Here is a 24201-nt window from a genome sequence, read left to right as displayed (position 1 = left end):
TCCTGATAGTTGCTGGTTGAAAATACAATCTACACAGGACCTTTTAAATCAACAGGTTTGCATGGGAGGGCGTTTCTGCTTTCCATGGTGACATCACCAGGCGGTAAATCCCCACTCAGACCACTCCCGCACAGTCATAGCAAAATTCTTGCTTGTGAAATAGTTTTTGGCAAAAAATATATTTTTGCCAATTGTCATGGAAATCAATTACATAAAGGTACTTCATTGTTACGCACAAATTATTTGATGTAAAAATGTTTGCATTGAGGGTTTGAGGAGCGTTTCTCACTGCTATTTGTTTTAACCTCTAATTAAGGTGTGAATTCACCAGCTATTTTTCACCCCATTCTCGTGATATCCAATTGGTAGTTACGACCTTGTCTCATCTCTGCAACTTCCCAACGGGCTCGGGAGAGGCATCCTCCAAAACATAACCGGCCAAGCTTCGCTGTTTCTTAACACACTGCTCACTTAACCCAGAAGTCAGCTGTACCAATGTGTCTGAGGAAACATTGTACGACTGATGACCGAAGTCAGCTTGCAGTTACCTAGCCCACCACAAGGAGTCCCCAGAGTGTGATAAGCAAAGTAAAGCCCCGCTGGCCAGACCCTCTCATAACCCGAATGTTGCTGGGCCAATTGTGCACCACCAAGCAGGGATCCTAGTCACGGCCAGCTGTGACACAGCCTGGAATCGAACCCCAGACTGTAGACCACAGTTCTTTCAGTACCCTTACACTTGGGTTCCTACATGCCCCGTTGGTTTTGACAAGCATTATTTTTGGGGGAGTGCATAATGACTATATTGTCATAATGAATGACCTAAAGCATCAGCAGAGGAATCAATATGCCAATTACCTGAGGTGGTTAAGCAAAAGTTGGAGTCATTCATCAGACTGCACTGCCGGTAGAGAGTGGGCTGTCAGCTGGGGAAAAAAGGACAGCACATTGGAAATGCAAAAGCTATCGGCCTCCACCACGAACTTACAGGACGGGTCAGGATGAACCAAGATGGGAGCTGTGGTGAAGCGATATTTGAGATACCGGAACGCCCGGTCGGTAGCTGGGGACCACGTGAACGGAACCTTGGGAGAGATGAGTGCAGACGAGGGGGAAGCCAGGGTGCTGTAGCCCCGGATAAAGAGGTGATAAAAGTTGGCGAATCCCAGGAAACGCTGCAGCTATACTCTGAACGTAGGCTGGGGCCAATCCACCACCGCTCTTACCTTCCCGGGATCCATCTGTATGGTCCCTGCAGCAATGATGTAATCTAGAAAGGGGAAGGTGGAGCAGTGGAATTTGCACTTCTCTGCTTTACAAACAGCTGGTTCTCCAGGAGGTGTTGGCGAACCTGTCGGACGTGGAGCATGTGTTCTTGGGTGGAGCGGGAGAAGACGAGGATATCATCGAGGTAGATGAAGATGAACTGGTTCAACATGTCGCGGAGAACATCATTAACCAGAGCCTGGAACACAGCAGGGGCGTTGGTAAGGCCGAAGGGCATGACCAGGTACTCGTAGTGCCTGCTGGCAGTGTTGAAGGCACTCTTCCACTTGTCCCCTTCCAGTATCCGCACCAGGTGGTAGGCATTCCGTATGTCCAGCTTGGAGAACACGGTGGCTCCCTGGAGTGGCTCGAAGGCCGAGGAGATGAGAGGTAGCGGGTAGCAGGTCTTCATTGTTATGTCGTTGAGACCCCGGTAGTCGATTCATGGGCGCAGGGTTTAGTCCTTCTCCACAAAGAAGAACGCTGCACCGTGCGGGGGAGGTAGAAGGATGGATGAACCCTAGGGAGTCCTCAATGTAGGTCTCCATAGCCCTGGTCTCCGGACCCGACAGAGAGTACAGTCGTCCCTGGAGCGGAATGGTGCCTGGGAGAATGTCAATCCCGCAGTCATAAGGTCGGTACGGCGGCAGCCAAGTGGCCCGAGCCTTACTGAACACCGTCCTGGTACTCTGCTGGAATGGCGGAGAGGTACGGGGCAACTTCCGAGCCCCAGGAAGACGTCTCCGGGCAGGCTGCGCTGACTTCAGACAATGGGTGTTGCAGAGCGGTCAGAGGGGATTGTGTCGCTGGAGCCAGGAGAATCCCAATACTACGGGAACCTGAGGAGACTTCATGAGCAGGAACTAGATCGTATCGCTGTGGTTCCCTGACACACGTAGGATGATGGGGGTGGTATTGTGGATGACCCGGCCTATAGAGCGCACATCCAGTGCTCTAACGTCCATGGGAATGGAGAGGGGCTGAGTGAGGATATCCAGCTCGGTAGCCAGGGTAGCGTCCATAAAGCTCTCATCTGTCTCAGAGTCAATGAGTACCCGGAGAGATTTTTACTGGTTACCCCACAGCAACATGGCATGAAAAGGGATGTGAGTAAGGGGAGAGGAAAGGTTCTCCGTATGGCCCACCAGAGTATTAGCTCCTACCAGTGAGCCTGGTCTTTTAGTGGACAGGTGGAGATTAAATGACCAGTAGTCCCGCAATACAGGATGCTCTTAGTGTGAAGCCTGTATAGCCGCTCAGCTGGAGACAGCTAAGCTCTGCCTAGTTATAGGGGCTCGGGAAGAGGTAAATTGGCAGTCTTTCAGGGGAACTCTAGGAACTCTCGTGGAACTCAGGTAGCCTCGGGTTCTCTCGGAAATGGAGCTTTTGGGGACTTCCGGGATACCTCGGAGGTGAGGTGGAATCGATTCTCCTCTCCTTCCTTCGTTCCCGTAGTCGCCCATCGATCCGAATGGTCAAGGCGATGAATGAATCAAGATCCATCGGTAGTTCCCGGGCTACAAACTCGTCCTTTACTTCCTCTGATACTCTGTGTAGGAACATGTCGAACAGCCCTTCTGGGTTCCAAGCACTCTCTGCTGCCAACGTGTGGAAATCCACTGCATAGCCTGCCACACTACGGGAGTTTTGACGTAGCTGGAGCAGCTTGCGAACAACAGAGAATCAAACACCTTCCGAACCTCCTCCACGAACTCCTCCAGACCGAGGCAGACGGCGGATTGTTGCTCCCACACCGCCGTGTCCCAGGCGAGTGCCCTCCTGGACATCAACGTTATGATGTACATTATCCTTGAGCGGCCCGAGGGGAACGAAGAAGGCTGCAACTCGAAATGAGGGAGCACTGGGAGAGAAAAGCCCGGCAGGTTCCGGAATCTCCAGCATAGCGCTCCGTAGGAGGTAAGCGGGGTTCTCGGGACACTGTGGTAGGCTAGGAGATCACCATTGTGGTAGACTGCCTAACAGACAACCCACGGAATTGCTCCAGAAATGTGTTAAACGCTCGGTCATGACATTTGGCTAAGGTCTGGAACACTTCCATGAGACAATGGTGGCTTCTTGGGAGGAGAGGGTGTTGCGGAGCTAGTTCAAGTCTGCTGGGTCAGTCATGGCCAGTTCGTACTACCAGGTTTCAGGTATGACAAAGATGCAGACAGTGTCGAATAAACAAAAGTTGATTTCTACTACAGGATCAGGCAAAGGACAGGTCAAAGGCAGGCAGCGGTCAATAATACAGAGAGGGTGCAAAGGGTCCAGAACGGCAGGCAGTCTCAGGGTCAGGGCAGGCAGGGGTCAATAATCCTGTGAGGTAGGCAAGGTATAGAACGGCATGCTCAGGGTCAGGGCAGGCAGAATGGTCAAAATCGGGAAGGACTAAAAAACAGGAGCAAGAAACAGGCAGGAGCAGGGGAACAAATGCTGGTAGGTTTCCCGAACAAAACGAACTGGCAACAGACAGAGAACACAGGTATAAATACACAGGGGATAATGGGGAAATTGGACGACACCTGAAGGGGGGTGGAGACAAGCACAAAGACAGGTGAACAGATCAGGGTGTGACAAAAGCGGTAAAGAGGCACAAGCTACAGCAGCACATCAACGTGTTTAGAAGGAATCAGTGAACTTTGCTGAAAGTTGCTGAAATAATTAAATGTTACTGTAATAATACTGCAACCAAGCATAGGATACAGGCTGGCTAAGGTCTTACAAAGTTGAACATCCTCATTGAAATGATGTCACTTGGTGGCTTATGGAGAGGAAGTGTTTTTCTTATTCATGCCAGTTGGAAGAAATGGTACGCCAACCCAGCGATGTGATTAATGTTTTACACAAGAGATGTTATTAAACTCAACCATGAAGAGCCTTATATTCCTGTCTGCACAAATTCCACAATTCACAGCCTCTAATATATTTTACGAATATCCAATAAGCATCTGACTTGGGAAAGCTTCCACTTGGATGTTTCCGCCCCCAAGCTCTAACACGATTCAGTCATTGTTAAATAGTGTTTGTAAAATTGAACACGAAAGAAATCCCAAGAAAGTCTGAAATTTCCTCAGGCCGTCAGAAAAGATGCAGAGATTCTAAACTTTTGAGATATATATGGATCTGACTTGAAGTCCAAAATGGCCACTGAAACAATTAAAGCACATGAGAAGCTTTTTAACCACCGGAGGAGCATTGCCAATGTACAGCCATTTCTCTCCCAGGCTGATACAGAGAGACTCATCCATGCTTCTACTACAAGCAGACTTGACTACTGTAACACTCTCCTGTCTCGTTTACCCAAGAAAGCCATTGGTCAACTGCAAAACATACAGAAAGCTGCAGCACGGGTACTGACCAAGACCAGACAGACAGCACACATTACACCGGTTTTAAAGTCTCTGCACTGGCTGCCTGTGAGTTTAGAATTCATTTTAAGATTATTCTATTGGTTTTTAAATCAATCCATGATTGTGCACTCCAATACATGGTCAAACATGCTTTTAAAGGTCATTTATGTACCCAGTAGGTCCCTCAGGACCTCTGGCACTGGCCTTTTAACTATCCCAAAGCCTAGGACCAAGAGGCAGCCTTTAGTTACTATGACCCCAGCCTCTGGAATAGCCTGCCAGAGAACCTGAGGGGGGCCAAAACTGTGGACATATTCAAAAGACACACCTTTTTAGCTTTGCTTTTACTCAGGGTGATTTTTAGAAGTTTAGTTTGTATGGTTATTCTTTTGTTTTTATCCTCTTATGTTTGTTGTGTAGTAAATATTATTTTCATTATTTGTATTTGTTTTTTCCTGTTAAGCACATTGAGTTGCATTCCATGTGTGAAATGTGCTGTATAAATAAAAGCTTGATTTGATGAGGACCTTTCAAGGGACATCAATCAACGCTAAAGCCAGCATGACAGGATGTGGGTCATTCTATAAACTAGGACACCAGTGAGGATTTCCTACACTTGACAACTTGTTACAGCTGTTGATAAGTCATTGATAAAAATCAGCCAAAATTGGTCATGTCATTACATAAGATATAAGGGATCATAGCTATATTCAATCAAATTCACAGGTTGATTTAAAAACCCGTTTAACCCGTTATCATGGTTAACGTCTTGACAGATCTGTATTAACAAAAGTGTGTGAAATTAAACCGAATATAACAATTAAAGTTGTTATATGGTAGTGTAAGTTGCTATATCATGTATTAAGCATTAATCAGTTAAATTAGATACTGATTTTGAACCTTGTAAGTATCCTGGATCTGTCAGACCATTGTTTGTATAGAGGTCTCAGAAAGGCAGTGCAACATCATGTCTCCTTATGTTACAGGGTGAAAACAGTTTATGGACAGACAAATTCAAAATAACGTATGCATTGCGAAATCAAATGCTTGAACCGGAAGAGTCACCTCACCTTGACACTTAAAACCTAAATTGATACTGTCATTAATGTGGTGCTTCAATAATTATGAATAATACTTGTTGATGTGCATTTGGTGTTCAGCTGATTAGTTACACTCTGATATTTTCACACTTCATCATCTGATCCAGGAAGGAATTTCACCCGAATGACAGTCAAGTGACAAACAGTTGTTGTGATAGCACATCTGATGCAATAAATGCTGGGAAAAAGGTGTTTGCGAGGAATGTCCAGAATATATTGGTGTCTTATGCGTTACTCTGGTGAAGACAGTTGTGCCTGGATCCAGGATGGATCTAATATCCCTAGCGAATTGATGCTGATCATCTGTTGTTGTCTGCTTGATTTACAGCAGGGTCTCGTTAGATTTAACAGAGAAAGCATCAAGGTAATGAGTTCATGTTTCATATGTTTTTGTTCCTCAGATAGGACAGAGTCTATTGTGCACAATTGTGTAAAATAGACTATTGCACAACACCCAACCCAATTCCTATTGATTCTTCTGGATAGAATGACAAATTACATAGCTTAGTGGTCTTATTCAAAACAGGATCTGGTAATGATAGAACATGGCAAATACATTTTGTTTTCCATGTCACACAATACAAGGGGCTTGAAGTAGATTACTTGATCTTGAATTTGAAGCTCAGAAATTCAAGTAATTGAATAGGCCTACCTTGAAAATCTGACATTTTCTCAATTTGGTGCTTGAAAAGTTATTATAAATTGGCTACAAAAATTACAAGTTCTCCTGCTCCCTTATAAGTATTGTGATTTAATTTTTTATCTGTTTTTGTGAGAGATGTGGCCACTTTCGTTTGTTTGCCGCAGATTCAATTGAAGGGTGTTGCGCTACTCTGGGTGTTGCGCTACTCTGGGTGTTGCGCTACTCTGCGTGTTGCGCTACTCTGCGTGTTGCGCTACTCTGCGTGTTGCGCTACTCTGCGTGTTGCGCTACTCTGCGTGTTGCGCTACTCTGCGTGTTGCGCTACTCTGCGTGTTGCGCTACTCTGCGTGTTGCGCTACTCTGGGTGTTGCGCTACTCTGCGTGTTGCGCTACTCTGGGTGTTGCGCTACTCTGCGTGTTGCGCTACTCTGCGTGTTGCGCTACTCTGCGTGTTGCGCTACTCTGCGTGTTGCGCTACTCTGGGTGTTGCCCTACTCTGGGTGTTGCGCTACTCTGCGTGTTGCGCTACTCTGCGTGTTGCGCTACTCTGCGTGTTGCGCTACTCTGCGTGTTGCGCTACTCTGTTGCAGTAAATCCACGTGTGGTTATTATTAGGATGACAACATCTAATGCTGGCTTCAACTTGGCTTTCCATACAAATCCTTCCATTAAAAAAGGAACATGGTTTTTGCTCACTTTCTCCTTATAAAAACAGTGATGGTGAGATTCCTGGCTTTATCATGTGTGCCTGCATCAGCCACATAGGGTACAGAAAAATCTCCACGCATCCAATCTATTTAGTCACCATGTCCACATTATTGTTACATATTTCATTTTATATCAATGCATTGGCAAGGCCTACAAAATGTACTATTCTTGAAGTGGTAATGGGCTACTTTTTTTGGACAGTTGTTGCATGCTTTTTTGGGGGGGGTTCTATATTAGGCCCTACATATACACAATTATATAAATGATACTATTGTATAACACTGAGGTCCTTGACAATTACAATTAAGTGCTTGAATTTGACTTGTCAATGTCTGTATGAACCCTGCTTAAAGGATGTTGTTGTATAGGTGGAATTATGGGCCAGTTTGCATGTATTCACTTTAATTCCTCTAAGTACATGTGGAACTGCATGAAAATACTTTTTTATTTCAAACCATTTGAAATGTTGATCCCAATGTCACACATTGGCTCCATTATTTATAGAAAGACCCATATCTTTTAAAGAGACGTGGCTTTGGGAGCTTTTGAAGCGGCGACAAGTTGGATACCGTGGCCAGACCACTGTGCACTTTTCATCGCCACCAGATCAGAACACCTTTCAGAAATTAAGAGCCAGACGTCCAAAAAACCCTGATGCTGAAAAACTGTAACGGATGTCTTGTCTCAAGGAGCTAGAGCCAGATTTACTGACACAAGAGTCAGTGTTCCCCTCCCTCTGTTCTGAGTCAGTGTTCCCCTCCCTCTGTTCTGAGTCAGTGTTCCCCTCCCTCTGTTCTGAGTCAGTGTTCCCCTCCCTCTGTTCTGAGTCAGTGTTCCCCTCCCTCTGTTCTGAGTCAGTGTTAGCCTCCCTCTGTTCTGAGTCAGTGTTAGCCTCCCTCTGTTCTGTTCATCTAGCTACAACAGCTGCTCGACCCATTGATTGCCTAATTTTTTATGTTTATTGATCACCTGCATGCTGGCATTAATTATAAGCATTTAAACTTAGGCCTTGTTGTGCAGGTACAGTTTAAGCATATATTACTAATTCAACCATCATATGGGGTTTCTGCAATCATCAAAGACTATCATAAAAAAGGGGTAAAGTTTATTTAGCCAGTTTTTTTATCTGATTATTTTTTTTATCTGATTATTTTCTCGATCCCAAAAGGCTTATCAGAATAATTGGGCTTGTTTGAAACCTCAGCCATGTGTTGATGCCATACAGTGTTACTTCATCCTAACAACTGCAGATGCAATAGTGGAAAAAGACAAACTGAAAACAGGAAGGTAAATATTTGTCTCTAGACATCAAAATTCCAGAGTGGGGAAATCTAGTCCGATGGGGAAGCAGCTTTGAATTTCATGCTCTTTAAATTACACTTCCTGTGATGTCTCCTCACTGACCTCGACGGAAGAGAATCGCCATTATAACAGCACACAACAGCCACAATGGCGCACTTATAGGGGTAGAATGAAAAGGGCCAATTCTCTATTCCAGCGGTTGGTGATCCGGATAATTGCCATGAAATAGGTGGACGACGAACGCTTTTGGAAGCCTAGCAGAGTGGGGTCAGCCTGTCCCGTTGTGGAGGAGCCAGACATATTGAGAAATCTCATAGGCTGACCTGAGGCCAGTGAGTGTCCTCCCTCCCCAACTTCATTACCATGGCAATCACTTTCTGCTGTACTGGCTTCATATGGCTATTTGATCCTGATTGGATACTGGATTGGATTCTGATCTCTTTTTTGCGAAGCCTCCCTGACACTTCATATTTACAAAATAGACATCTTCATGAAGCCAAAGTGGAAGAGGACTTGGCTGTGTAACAACGACAATTTCTGTAAAGCGTGAATATCCCAAATCTACAAGTGGAGAACAACAACACTAGGTGAACAATTTGCATAAAGGAAAGAGGACAATCAGAGTATTTCAGTATTCTACCTGTTTAACGTAGTCTTAAACTTGAAGAGAATCTTAACATTGAAGTTTCATACCAATATGAAAGGTTCCTGCGTTCTATTGGCAGAAAATTATGGGGGGGAAGGAAATCACATTAATAATAATAAAATAAACATACATTTGGTTTGCACATCACAAGAGCAGTTTATAGTGCATGTTTACATATTATTGGAAAATAACTGTGGTGAGCCTTTAAGTACATTTGGCAACTCACTTTGTTGATGTCACAAGTTTACTGGAGAACTGAGACGAAGTAGAGACTCTGGACAGGGTGGATATTCGTATAATAAAAAGCAGTTTTATTCAGAGGTAAAGATATCTGATACAAGCATGCATGGACTCGTTCATTCAGCTCGTAAGGAACCTGCAGACAGAGCCCAGATAACAGAAATACATAGACATTTTATACAGCACAGAAAGTAGGTTGAGTCTGGTAGATCTGGTTTTCTGGTTGGTCCTGATCAGGTTGTTGTCTTCTCAGATTGGTCCTGATGAGCTGTGCGTCATCCTTCTGAGTCTTGCAGCAAAAGTTCTTTGTTACCAAATGTTCAGCTAAAACAGGAGATTAGGTGTGTGCGCAGATGTTCCTATTTAATCAGTGTTTACGAAAGGTTTATGTCAGCCCTCTGTCCTTGAGTATGTGTGTGTGTGTCTCATTATCTCGTGAAATGCGGACCCAAGCACCCTTTTCTTATCAGTGTTTATGGAAGGTCTGTGTCAGCCCTCTGTCCTTGGGTGTGTGTGTGGGTCTCTGTATCTGTTTATGAGTTTGTGAGAAACCCTGTTTCGAAAGAAGTTAGTTATAACAATGTAATAGCAATATGCTTGTGTTATTTTAAATGGTATTTATTACAACTTCTAACGCACACCAATTCAAATGCCTCCCTGTGTTGTTAATGACAATACAGAGTTCTTCAGGACCATAGCGTGTTGCACTGATGCTTCCCACAGTCTTCCCAGACAGCCATTTAGTCCCTGTACATAGGTCCGTCCTTCTGAGATTTGACCCCCCCCCCCCCCCCCCTCCCCCCACAAGCCAAGTCATAGAATAACTTCCCAGGGGCGCCATATGGGGTGGGAGTTACGGCGATTCCAAGGGCCTGTGACTGACGAGCCCTAAACAAATATTAGAACGTTAGGTTGATAATTTAATATTGAAAAAAATATACCTATCATCACTAATATAATATTTATAATGTACTAATAAAACGAACGGTTTATTTTTCTTATTGTTTTTGGCAAAAAGTAAACATCCAGAGAGCATCTGTATTGCCCAATCACCCCCACCCCCCTCTATTTACATGAAATGGTTCAGTCCTGACCCGAATACAGGCGTGAACGGTACTTGCTAGCAGTGAATTGCGAGTGAGGAGTGCCGGTGGAGCATCATATCTCAGCTTCCTAAAGAAAAATCTGGCTTCCAAAAACGAAAAGAAAGAAAAGAAAGACAGGAGAGAGAGAAAAAAAATCACCCAATTTTTCACAAAGTGGTGGAGTAGTGGAAATTAACCTGTTAGCTTAGTCCATAGTGAAATAGGTTACTTTTGCTCCCATAACATTAGTTAACTTTAAATCTTCACAGAAAAGTCTGTGTTTACACTTCACACCTCATTTAGCCGACATTTAATCAATGCAGGCAAACTTTAGCAAGCTATTCATACTAAATGAGTTGTCCCTGCCCCTGCCTGGTGCCAGGCCCAACAGATGCAGCTTCAGGCTCAGCAGACCTGTCTCCCCATCCCCATAACCCTGAAACAGCCCTTCTCCCAACTGAAGAAGGAGGTGAGCAGCATTGAGTTGAATGACATGTCAGTTGGCATAATTGCAGGTACTGCAATGCATTAAGGACAGGAATGGGATTCTTCAGCCAGGAAAAATCTCACTAGGCACAGAGGCAACCAATATCAGAGCCTTAAAGGAAGAGATGCAGACTCTTAGATATGGATGGGAGTCTCTCCTGTCTGAGGCAGCACTGATTGCTACGCAAATGGATGTTGCACCTCAATTTAGCAAGAAACACAGCCGCCAGAGGAAAGGGAAGAGATTCCATGATGAGACCTCTCAAGAGGAGACAGCTCAGGACAGTGCAGCAATGCTGTTTCAGAACACAGTGTTTTTTACTGCTACGGACAACATCATAAGTGACTTGGACACTAGGTCCCACACCACTGAAAAAATTAATTGAAGAATTTTCTGCGGTTCTGAAAGTTGGGCAGATTAGTGAGGATAATGTCCCTTCTGTGTGCCAATCACTGATCATGAAGTATTCCAGAGATCTGACACCTGAGTTTCAAAATGAAGTAAGACACCTGAACACTGTATATGCTGCCACTTTCCCCCCTGAATGCAATTTGTCAGATGCAGCTGCAAAGTATTTTTGTAGAAGTGTGCATTGCTTTACGTATATTTTGCACAATGTCTGTGACTGTTGCTGGTGGCGAGAGAGCTTTCAGTAAGCTAAAACTGATTTAAAAAACAGTTTGAGGTCCACTATATCCCAGGACAGGCTTTGCAGTCTTGCCATGCTGTCCATTGAAAGTCAGTTAGCTAGAAAGCTGGACTTCAAAGACTTGATCAGTGACTTTGCTAGCAAGAAGGCTCGGCGCTGGGCTCTTGGTGAGAAAGGCTGAGCAAGGGCCAGTGATAACTGTTAAATGGCAAGGCTATGGATATTGGATCACTACACACAATGCCCACAGGGTGAGAACAAGACTGAGAACAAGATATATCTCAAAGTAATGGCTGGATTGCCATAAAATTTGTTGTGCACAATCAAGACCCCAAGTGGAAGAAACCTATTGATTTGGTGACCACTTGACCTTTCCTCTAGCGCCACCATCAGGCCTTTTCATTTCCATTTTGTTTTCTATTTTCCATTTTCACTTTTACAGCTGCTGATGTTCTAGTTGGTATGTATACTTAGTTCAAACATCTGCTGCTGATTTTATTATTTTGTTTGTTATATCATTCTATAGATGATAATGTTCATTTATTTTAATCGAAGAGTTTAATGTATATTTAAGGTATATTTATTTTTAAGTTATTCATTAATGTTAAGAGATTTTCCATTCAATAATTTTGCCATTAACATTACATTTAGACTGTAAAAGATGGCCTTTAGCACATTTCTTAGAGGGTATCGGTCTTGCATCAAATAGTGAATTCCACTGTATGTAGAATGTTGCATGCATGTCTGCACAGTGTTATATTTTCACAGCTCACCGTCAGTAAATATCATACAGTAAATATTGGACTACAAGAGAGTTGCAAGCCTGCGAAGGTAGAGTTATTTAAAGCTTTGAATGGGTCGATTGGGTTCTGGAGGTGTGAGGTTACAGCAATTGCGCAGGGTTGGTGTGGCCTGTGGTGGTGGGGCCCAAAGTGATATCTTTCATAGGGCCCAAAATCCCTGGCGGCCCCCTGCCTGTGGCTCACAATAGTTATTATATGACTCAGAGACTATTAAATGACCATGTCCTTTCAGTGCATCCGATGTACAAAACGTGGAAAATAAAAACTATTATCAGTGTTTCTTCCTGCTGCCCAGACTGTTAGTAACTGAACAGTAATTGTATTGACTGTTTCATGGAAAACATTTCAGTCTTTGTAAAAAGCTCAGGTCATAACCTCAGCAAAATGAAGAAAAACACATGGAACATCTTGTTTCTACATTTCATCGTCTATAAATCACTCACTTTAATTGGCGTAAATAGGTTGCTTTCTGAAGTTTATAAGTACTTGAGAGAGAACATGTGAGAAAATGCCTTTCACAAATGAACATGTTTCACTGGAAAGAAAATGGACTGCATAATGAAAAGACAGCTCCACCAACAGGCCAAACTGTAGAATGAAAATACAGCTCCCCTCCTGTACTCCCTGTTCACCTATGACTGCGTGGCCAAGCACGCCTCCAACTCAATTATCAAGTTTGCAGACGACGCAACAGTAGTAGGCTTGCTTACCAACCATGACGACAGCCTACAGGGAGAAGGTGAAGGCCCCGGGAGTGTGGTGCCAGGAAAATAACCTCTCACTCAATGTCAACAAAACAAAGGAGCTGATCGTAGACTTCAGGAAACAGCAGAGGGAATACGCCCCTATCCACATCGATGAGACCGCGGTGGAGCAGGTGGAAAGCTTCAAGTTCCTCGGCGTACACATCACTGACAATCTGAAATGGTCCACCCACACAGGAGGCTGAAGAAATTTGTTTTGGCACCAAAAACCCTCACAAACCTTTACGATGCACATTTGAGAGCATTCTGTCATGCTGTATCACAGCCTGGTAAGACAACTGCACCGCCCGCAGGGCTCTCCAGAGGGTGGTGCGGTTTGCCCAACGCATCACCGGGGGCAAACTACCTGCCCTCCAGGAAACCTACAGCACCCAATGTCACAGTAAGGCCAAAAAGATAATCAAGGACAATAACAACCTAAGCCACTGCCTGTTCACCCTGCTATCATCCAGAAGGTGAGGTCAGCACAGGTGCATCAAAGCTGGGACCGAAACACTGAAAAACAGCTTCTATCTCAAGGCCATCAGACTGTTAAATAGCCATCACTAGGCGGCTTCCACCCGGTTACGTAACCCTGCCCTTAGAGGCTGCTTCCCTATATACATAGACTTGAAATCACTGGCCACTTTAATAATGGACCACTAATCACTTCAATAATGTTTACATATTTTTGCTTTACTCATCTCATGTGTATATACTGTATTATATTCAACTGTATTTAGTCTATGCCACTCCCACATTGCTCATCCTGATATTTATATTTTCCTTAATTCCATTATTTTACTTTTAGGTTTGTGTGCATTGTTAGATTTTACTGCACTGTTGGAGCTAGAAACACAATTTCTCTACACCCGCAATAACATCTGCTAAACATCTGTATGTGACCAATAACATTTGATTTGATTTGATGGACATCCTGAGTACAAACTAGAATCCATCAGTTGTCCTTCTCAGACTTACTGGGGTCATGTATCTGAAAGCAAATAAAATCAGTTGGAGATCTTAATGAGCTCACGCACAGACGGCCAGATGGTGATTAAAGCGTAATGCAACACTGAGGGAAGTTAAACTATCCTCAGACCTATGGTGCTGACTGCTGAGATTCCTAAACCAGCCAAGAGCACTGTAGGAAAATGAAGAAGTACCACAGTGATGTCAAAGTTGACACTTCAGTGGAAGTGAGGAAGCCACCACTAGTCCTGGCTCCATTTCTTCATCAGCCTGGGTCATCAATACCTTGGACTGGAGCTCCATGGAAATGCCTTGCCAAGCCTGAGCATGTAGAGAGGGGAAGGAGGCAGAGGACAGGGGTGAGGAGAAGGGGAGGAGGCAGAGGAGAGAAGGAGAGGGGGAAGAGACAGGGAGTAGGCAGAGGAGAAGGGTGAGGAGGGGGAGTAGGCAGAGGAGAGGGGTGAGGAGGAGGAGAGGGGGAGGAGGCAGAGGAGAGTAGAAGGAGAGCGGGAGGAGATGAAGGAGAGGGGTGAAGAGGAGGAGGAAAGGAAAAGGAGATAGGGAGGAGGCGGAGGAGATGGGTGAGGAGGAGGAGAGTGGGAGGAGGCAGATGAGAGGAGAAGGAAAAGGGGAGAAGGTGGAGGCAGAGGACGTTGAGTAGAAGAAGAGGGAGAATGTGGAGGAGAGGGAGTTGGGGCAGTCAACGTTCTAGTTATCTTTATAACGTTGGTCAATAAAGAGCATCTGAGGGAACTTTGTGACATCCCAGCAGCCTACGTTGGCAAAGGTTGGAATCACATTAAATTCACATACGGCTCATTTGCATGCATCTAAAATGGTTCCCTAGTCAGCAGTTCTGCAAGCTTGAAAGATTTCTCAAATATTACGATGGCAGAGAAATGGTTACCTGTGTCAAGACAAGAAACACCAGATCCCTTTGGAGAAGATCTGGGCTTAGAAGATCTGGGAAGAGAGTAAAGATATATTTTTTCAGTCAAGAAACCGTCAGTAAGGACCTTTACTCGTTTGGCAAAATGACAGGCAAAGAACATGGGACAGTATTGGTCCCCAAAATACAGTATTAGGGTCAAAAGACAAGTGATAATTATTAGGCAAATTAATTCAACATGAGCCAATTATCTGCTCTAGCAATTACATGTTGCAAAATTTGCAAATGGTGTGGCAAACTTAAAGGTCAGTCCATTGGAGAGAAAAAAAGAAAAACTGACATTGATAACATGCAAGAAAAAACTAAATGTGCCACTTTAACTCCAGAGTGATTTTTAGACCTTGGGGATATCTATGAATAATTTAATTCTCGAGCAGGACAGAAATCCCCACGGTTTGATATCTCCCCATCAAATCATCTTAGGTATTTACACTTCATATCGTTTTGTGACATCAATCTAAACTTGGCGTTAACCTTATTGAATTTTAGGGGCTAGAAATGCTGTTGCAAATCCCAAAAGGTCACTCTCTATTGGATATTGGATTAGAATGGTCTGGATATAAGATGGAAAGTTATCTTCCCCTTGTTGACAGAGACATCAGAATCTCGATAAGCAAACAGTAATACGTAAATTGAGTCAATTTAACAAGATTAACCATCTGGAACCGTCAAAGTGTATCTGTCCAACGAAGATATGGATGCTGTGGCAAAAGAGATTGAGTAGATGTGTTGTGAAATTGCTCCACTGCAAGAGATCAGCAATATTGGCTATTTCTGTGCAAGTTCATTTCACCAGCTTTGATGGTTATCAGAGAGCTAGCAAATAAACATTTTGGACAATCAAGTTCATTTAGAATTGTTTTTATAGAATGGGGAAATGTTTTCATAATCAGTGAATAGGGACTATCTCAAAGTGTGTTAGTGGTTAATCAAGCCCTGCGCTAGCATGATTACACCAAGCTCTTTAAAAACACACCCCAACATTGACGGCGTCACACATGTATTGTTTGTGTACGAATAACTGACATTGTTAATTTAACAAATCTCTGCCAACGACACTGATCTCTATTCTAAATTCAATTCATTTAGAATAGATCTGGGGGTATAGGTCTCTGAGGGCACTAGTTTAAAGCCTGCAATGACAGGTGCGCTGAGGAGTGGTTGCTAAGAAACGCTCACTTGAGCATCAACACTACCACCTTGGAGAAAAAATGAATACAGGTGAGGAATTATTCTACTACAAAGACTCGGTCATGATGCCTAACACAATGCAAACTAATTAGTTTAGGGAGTCTCAACAATACTGCCAACAGTATTGTGAATAACTCAATTAATGTTGTTCGATATGTTGTGTTGCCAGCAGGTGATATTAAGGAGTTAAATCAACCTACAGCGGGAGTAGCAGTCTTCAGCTCCCTACTTTCACAAACTATTGAAAATAACTGTCATTATGAATCCCACGGTGGCCTTGGTGAGAAGTCACAAGCCTGCTGCATAAGAAATTATTTATTTTATTTCAGCCACACAGCCCCATGATGGCACTCAGAACAAAGGAGACTTCAGGAGCTGATTGAATGAACACCAAGTGTCTTGTTAGCGTTACAGAAAAATGTAATTTTATGCAAATTCAGGGAGCCAGTAGTGAAAGTGCAGAGTTGGCTTTAAAGCTTGTCAGACCATGCAGACAGCTGACATACGAATTGATGAGAGCTGCATGACCGTTTCCAAGTCTGAACACTGTGGATCATCACTTCACTTAAACAAATAGATCTACTGAGATTTTCATGCAACCATCTAACCAAAGGTATGAAAGTGGACATGGAATCAGAACATCTACAGTACCAGTCAAAAATGTGGACACCTACTCATTCCAGGGTTGTTCTTTATTTTTACTATTTTCTACATTGTAGAATAATAGTGAAGACATCAAAACTATGAAATAACACATATGGAATCATGTAGTAACCAAAGAAGTGTTAAATCAAAATATATTTTATATTTGAGATTCTTCAAAGTATCCACCCTTTGCCTTGATGACAGCTTTGCACGTATGTTATTTCATAGTTTTGATGTCTTCACTATTATTCAACAATGTAGAAAACAGTCAAAATAAAGAAAAAACGCTCCCGGGTGGCGTAGTGGTCTAGGGCACTGCATCGCAACGCTAGCTGTGCCACCAGAGTCTCTGGTTTCGCGCCCAGGCTCTGTCGCAGCCGGCCGCGACCGGGGAGTCTGTGGGGCGACGCACAATTGACCTAGCGTCGTCCGGGTTAGGGAGGGTTTGGCCGGTAGGGATATCCTTGTCTCATCGCGCTCCAGCGACTCCTGTGGCGGGCCGGGCGCAGTGCGTGCTAACCAAGGGGGGCGGGTGCACGGTGTTTCCTCCGACACATTGGTGCGGCTTGCTTCCAGGTTGGAGGCGCGCTGTGTTAAGAAGCAGTGCGGCTTGGTTGGGTTGTGCTTCGGAGGACGCATGACTTTCCACCTTCGTCTCTCCCGAGTCCGTACGGGAGTTGTAGCGATGAGACAAGATAGTAATTACTAGCGATTGGATACCACGAAAATTGGGGAGAAAAGGGGGTAAAATTTAAAAAATAAAAATAAAAACAACTTTAAAAAACAAAGAAAGAAAGAAAAACCCTTTAAGTGAGTAGATGTGTCCAAACTTTTGACTGGTACTGTATGCATGTCTTAGAGTGTCTCTAACTCCAGGAAATAGAAAAGGGCAGCTAATGATTTTGTTTACAAACATCATTATGTACGAACTGTACAAAAGGTTAGCATTTGAAGTAATTCCAAAGTGTCCACTCCCATCTACATGCATTTACCATTGAGAACAATAAGGAATTCAATAATTCAATACTTATTTTAATTTCACTATTTTCTCACAGTAAAAATGCATTTCAGCAAAAAACAAGCCATTCAATATCATTTCAAGTCTATATAAACCCAAATTACATTATTGAATTATAGTCACCCTACAAAAAGTCTGTAGTGCATTTAACAAATTGTTAGAACTCAGCCGAGAAGGAAGTAATAGGGCATAATTATAAAACAATCCTTTATTTGTTCAGCCAGGAATATCACAGAACCAATTTCTTCCCTCGATCAACAGTGAGTTGAAGGTCACCTATCTAAGAAGGAAAAAAACTGTCTGCCTCCAAACACACCTCTCGTGCTTCTAGGTACCAGCAAAAGGCCTTAATACACTGACAAAATGACATGTCAGGTTGCGACAGTACTCCCATCTACAACGTGCTGTACTAAAAGTGCTGAAAAATACATTTTAAAAGAACAACCTTTTCATATCTTGAAGGACAAATGGCAAAGCAAAGTCATGCGTTTCCATATTTTCCCTCCATGGATAAAGAGGGCCTAAAATGTGCACTAATATATACAGTGGGGAGAACAAGTATTTGATACACTGCCGATTTTCCTACTTACAAAGCATGTAGAGGTCTGTAATTTGTATCATAGGTACACTTCAACTGTGAGAGACAGAATCTAAAACAAAAATGCAGAAAATCTCATTGTATGATTTTTAAGTAATTAATTTGCATTTTATTGCATGACATAAGTATTTGATCACCTACCAACCAGTAAGAATTCTGACTCTCACAGACCTGTTAGTTTTTCTTTAAGAAGCCCTCCTGTTCTCCACTCATTACCTGTTTGAACTCGTTACCTGTATAAAAGACCTGTCCACACACTCAATCAAACAGACTCCAACCTCTCCACAATGGCCAAGACCAGAGAGCTGTGTAAGGACATCAGGGTTAAATTGTAGACCTGCACAAGGCTGGGATGGGCTACAGGACAATAGGCAAGCAGCTTGGTGAGAAGCCAACAACTGTTGGCACAATTATGGGGCATCAATGATCATGAGGAAGGTGAGGGATCAGCCCAGAACTACACGGCAGGACCTGGTCAATGACCTGAAGAGAGCTGGGACCACAGTCTCAAAGAAAACCATTAGTAACACACTACGCCGTCATGGATTAAAATCCTGCAGCGCACGCAAGGTCCCCCTGCTCAAGCCAGCATGTCCAGGCCCGTCTGAAGTTTGCCAATGACCATCTGGATGATCCAGAGGAGGAATGGGAGAAGGTCATGTGGTCTGATGAGACAAAAATAGAGCTTTTTGGTCTAAACTCCACTCGCCTTGTTTAGAGGAAGAACAAGGATGAGTACAACCCCAAGAACACCATCCCAACCGTGAAGCATGGAGGTGGAAACATCATTCTTTGGGGATGCTTTTCTGCAAAGGGGACAGGACGACTGCACCGTATTGAGGGGAGGATGGATGGGGCCATGTATCGCGAGATCTTGGCCAACAACCTCCTTCCCTCAGTAAGAGCATTGAAGATGGGTCGTGGCTGGGTCTTCCAGCATGACAACGACCCGAAACACACAGCCAGGGCAACTAAGGAGTGGCTCCGTAAGAAGCATCTCCAATTTGTAAGTCACTCTCGATAAGAGCGTCTGCTAAATTACTTAAATGTAAATGTAAATCTCAAGGTCCTGGAGTGGCCTAGCCAGTCTCCAGACCAGAACCCAATAGAAAATCTTTGGAGGGAGCTGAAAGTCCGTATTACCCAGCGACAGCCCCGAAACCTGAAGGATCTGGAGAAGGTCTGTATGGAGGAGTGGGCCAAAATCCCTGCTGCAGTGTGTGCAAACCTGGTCAAGAACTACAGGAAACGTATGATCTCTGTAATTGCAAACAAAGGTTTCTGTACCAAATATTAAGTTCTGCTTTTCTGATGTATCAAATACTTATGTCATGCAATATAATGCTAATTAATTACTTAAAAATCATACAATGTGATTTTCTTGATTTTTGTTTTACAGTTGAAGTGTACCTATGATAAAAAATTACAGACCTCTACATGCTTTGTAAGTAGGAAAACCTGCAAAATCGGCAGTGTATCAAATACTTGTTCTCCCCACTCTATATATGCACTCTATATATACACTGCTCAAAGAAATAAAGGGAACACTAAAATAACACATCCTAGATCTGAATGAATGAAAGAAAATGAATTTTCTTTACATAGTTGAATGTGCTGACAACAAAACCACACAAAAAATTATCAATGGAAATGAAATGTATCAACCCATGGAGGTCTGGATTTGGAGTCACACTCAAAATTAAAGTGGAAAACCACACTACAGGCTGATCCAACTTTGATGTAATGTCCTTAAAACAAGTCAAAATGAGGCTCAGTAGTGTGTGTGGCCTCCACCTGCCTGTATGACCTCCCTACAATGCCTGGGCAGGCTCCTGATGAGTTGGCGGATGGTCTCCTGAGGGATCTCCTCCCAGACCTGGACTAAAGCATTCGCCAACTCCTGGACAGTCTGTGGTGCAACATGGCGTTGGTGGATGGAGCGAGACATGATGTCCCAGATGTGCTCAATTGGATTCAGGTCTGGGGAACGGGCGGGCCAGTCCATAGCATCAATGCCTTCCTCTTGCAGGAACTGCTGACACACTCCAGCCACATGAGGTCTAGCATTGTCTTGCATTAGGAGGAACCCAGGGCCAACCGCACCAGCATATGGTCTCACAAGGGGTCTGAGGATCGCATCTTGGTACCTAATGGCAGTCAGGCTACCTCTGGCGAGCACATGGAGGGCTGTGCGGCCCCCCAAAGAAATGCCACCCCACAGCATGACTGACGAACCACCAAAGCGGTCATGCTGGAGGATGTTGCAGGCAGCAGAACGTTCTCCACGGCGTCTCCAGACTCTGTCACGTCTGTCACATGTGCTCAGTGTGAACCTGCTTTCATCTGTGAAGAGCACAGGGTGCCAGTGGCGAATTTGCCAATCTTGGTGTTCTCTGGCAAATGCCAAACGTCCTGCACGGTGTTGGACTGTAAGCACAACCCCCACCTGTGGACGTCGGGCCCTCATACCACCCTCATGGAGTCTGTTTCTGACCGTTTGAGCAGACACATGCACATTTGTGGCCTGCTGGAGGTCATTTAGCAGGGCTCTGGCAGTGCTCTGGCAGTGCTCCTCCTTGCACAAAGGCGGAGGTAGCGGTCCTGCTGCTGGGTTGTTGCCCTCCTACGTCCTCCTCCACGTCTCCTGATGTACTGGCCTGTCTCCTGGTAGCGCCTCCATGCTCTGGACACTACGCTGACAGACACAGCAAACCTTCTTGCCACAGCTCGCATTGATGTGCCATCCTGGATGAGCGGCACTTCCTGAGCCACTTGTGTGGGTTGTAGACTCCGTCTCATGCTACCACTAGAGTGAAAGCACCGCCAGCATTCAAAAGGGACCAAAACATCAGCCAGGAAGAATCGGAACTGAGAAGTGGTCTGTGATCACCACCTGCAGAACCACTCCTTTATTGGGGGTGTCTTGCTAATTGCCTATAATTTCCACCTGTTGTCTATTCCATTTGCACAACAGCATGTGAAATGTATTGTCAATCAGTGTTGCTTCCTAAGTGGACAGTTTGATTTCACAGAAGTGTTATTGACTTGGAGTTACATTGTGTTGTTTAAGTGTTCCCTTTATTTTTTTGAGCAGTGTATATTTATTAGTGTTACTGGTACTGTAGATGTTCTGATTTCATGTCCACTTTCATACCTTTGGTTAGATGGTTGCATGAAAATCTCAGTAGATCTATTTGTTTAAGTGAAGTGATGATCCACAGTGTTCAGACTTCGAAACGGTCATGCAGCTCTCATCAATTCGTATGTCAGCATGGTCTGACAAGCTTATATATATATGCACATTTTATATGTCATTTGCACTTCATGTCAGACACACAGGCAAGGTGTGGCCTGGGAGACAATATGCAGAACACCAATAAAAGCGAAGAGAAGGCCAAGGCACAGAGAATAGCGATTTGACGCCAAATGAAGGTTATGTCCCTGAGGGCATAGGGACCTCTCAACACTTCATAATGGCTGCTGTTTCCACATGTTGGTGGGTCTGGGTACAGGCTAACAGGCTGGAGAGCTCTAGGGAAAGAGGTTGAGAGCAGGAGGATATTCAGTCACTGAACGTGGCTGAATAGCTTTGGAAGTTCTGCATCCTCAAGCTTCAAAGGACGGCCATCATTTGTTGTCATATCAATGTAAAGTATGGCCTAAACTCAGTTTCAGTTGTTTAGACAGTCACTAATGCACACAAATAGTCCTGTCACCAAATTAAATGTAACATTTTTGGGAAATTACAATGACTGTAATGACGCTATATCTTCAACAGAAACTTCAATAAAAAAACTATGCAATAAGTGCCTATTCAAATCAACCACAGTTAAAGATGCACTACGCAGAAATCGCTCCGCTATTTCCTGGTTGCTAAAATTCTAATAGTTCGCCTAATTTCAATTTGTGACAAAGCAAGCAAGTACAGTGTAGAGCATTATTGTACCATCTAAACCACTGAAATATATGTTCCATAAATTGCGGCGGCAGATAGCCTAGTGGTTAGAGCATTGGACAAATAACTGAAAGGTTGCAAGATCAAATCCCTGAGCTGACAAGGTAAATATATCTGGGTATTGCCCTCCTACGTCCTCCTCCACGTCTCCTGATGTACTGGCCTGTCTCCTGAACACCAAGCCACCGAGCATGACCCATGTTCTGCCCCTGAACAAGGCAGTTAACTCTCTGTTTCTAGGCCGTCATTGAAAATAAGAATTTGTTCTTAACTGACTTGCCTAGTTTAATAAAAGGTCAAATAAAATACAAAATATTGTATTTTCAGCTGTTTGAAGCAGGTGTACTAAAGTAAAAGATGCACAAACTAAACGTAAGAACGGGAAGCATAGAAATAGCGCACATAGAACTACTGCGTCTTAGACTTGCTTTCAATGAGAATGAAAGATCTATAAACACACACACTTTAATGTGGTCGGGTCACCCAAAAACGTACATATTTCAGCTTTAATGACAGACTTCCATTTTCTTTTCCGAAATTAATTAGGCCTAATATTTGGTTAAACTACACCAATAACATACAATTAATTGAATGTTTCTGTTTGGGTGTAAAACCCTCCAACACATCTGGTGTCACGCCCTGATCTGTTTCACCTGTCTTTGTGCTTGTCTCCACACCCCTCCAGGTGTTATCCATCTTCCTCATTATCCCCTGTGTATTTATACCTGTGTTCTCTGTCTGTTGCCAGGTCTTCTTGTTTGTTCAAGCCTACCAGCAGTTTGTCTCAGCTCCTGGTTTTCCCTAGTCGCTCTTTTTCTTGTCCTCCTGATTTTTGAACTTTGCCTGTCTCTGAGCCTGCCTGCCATCCTGTACCTTTGCTCCACCCCTGGATTACCGACCTCTGGCTGACCTGAGCCAACATCTGAAAATTGCAAACCAATATGTTTACCCAAGTACATTGTGCACAAGCACACAAGCTACGCATTGGCAACATGGCGCTTCACACAAGTACACCGTGGTTAATGTACAGTAAAAAAAATGGGACACCGTTGAAAAGTTCAAGAAGCAATGTGTCTTAAAGCGGGAAGAAGAGTAATGGGATGCCAGAACAGCGACTCCAAGGCGTAACGGAACCTGCTTGTTCATGTGACACAGCCTCTCTTTGTGAAGATTTTCACCCTCACTGCTCTAGGAAGGGAGACGAAGCCTTTCATATTTAATCATCACCTCTTCACCACAAATCATTTGAATTTCAAAATATTCATCAGGGTAGCTTCTATCCACAAAAGCCCTTATCAAGGTGTAATAGCGCCGAGTGATTAGTGCTTTCTGAGGTCGGTTCGATGGATCATTTTTTTAAGCATGTAATACAGTATGAAATAATGACGTTACAGTGATTTTGGAGCTTTTTAATGGGACTTCCAAAGTCAAAAATAGCAAACATACAATTGCCAAAACATTGAAAATATTCCATTGGGTCTCTGATCAGGGCCACATTGGGTAGGCATCAATAGAAAAATAGGAAGTGACTATGAAATAATCAAATATATATGGAATCTCTGATCAGGCAGTAGCAGTCAGCCAGCTAGGCCATCTAACAGGATGTAATCTCCATACTGTACTGTCTTTAGTCATCCTATTTAGCTAGCCTTACTTAGTATGCTGCAGAACCGTCTGACAAAATTATTTTACTATTTCTTCAAAGTACATGAGGCATACTTTCACAAACTGTCTTTGTCACTCTCATCGTTGTGCACATTCCTCTCTCATGTTGTCTATGCAGTCTATATGTGTCTAACCTAACAGGTGTAAAAGTGTATTTGTCCAGAGATCTGTATACTGTATAAT

General features: G+C 43.7%; 1 pseudogene; it reads right to left on the bottom strand.

Moving 5' to 3' along the window:
* LOC129828454 (DNA primase large subunit-like) overlaps positions 1-24201 on the bottom strand; it is a 114479-nt pseudogene that overhangs the window by 40635 nt on the left and 49643 nt on the right.

The sequence above is a fragment of the Salvelinus fontinalis genome, chromosome 30, assembly GCF_029448725.1.
Source record: "Salvelinus fontinalis isolate EN_2023a chromosome 30, ASM2944872v1, whole genome shotgun sequence".
NCBI lineage: Eukaryota > Metazoa > Chordata > Actinopteri > Salmoniformes > Salmonidae > Salvelinus > Salvelinus fontinalis.
Note: the sequence above shows the minus strand (reverse complement) of the source record. Positions and strands in the feature narration are given on the sequence as shown.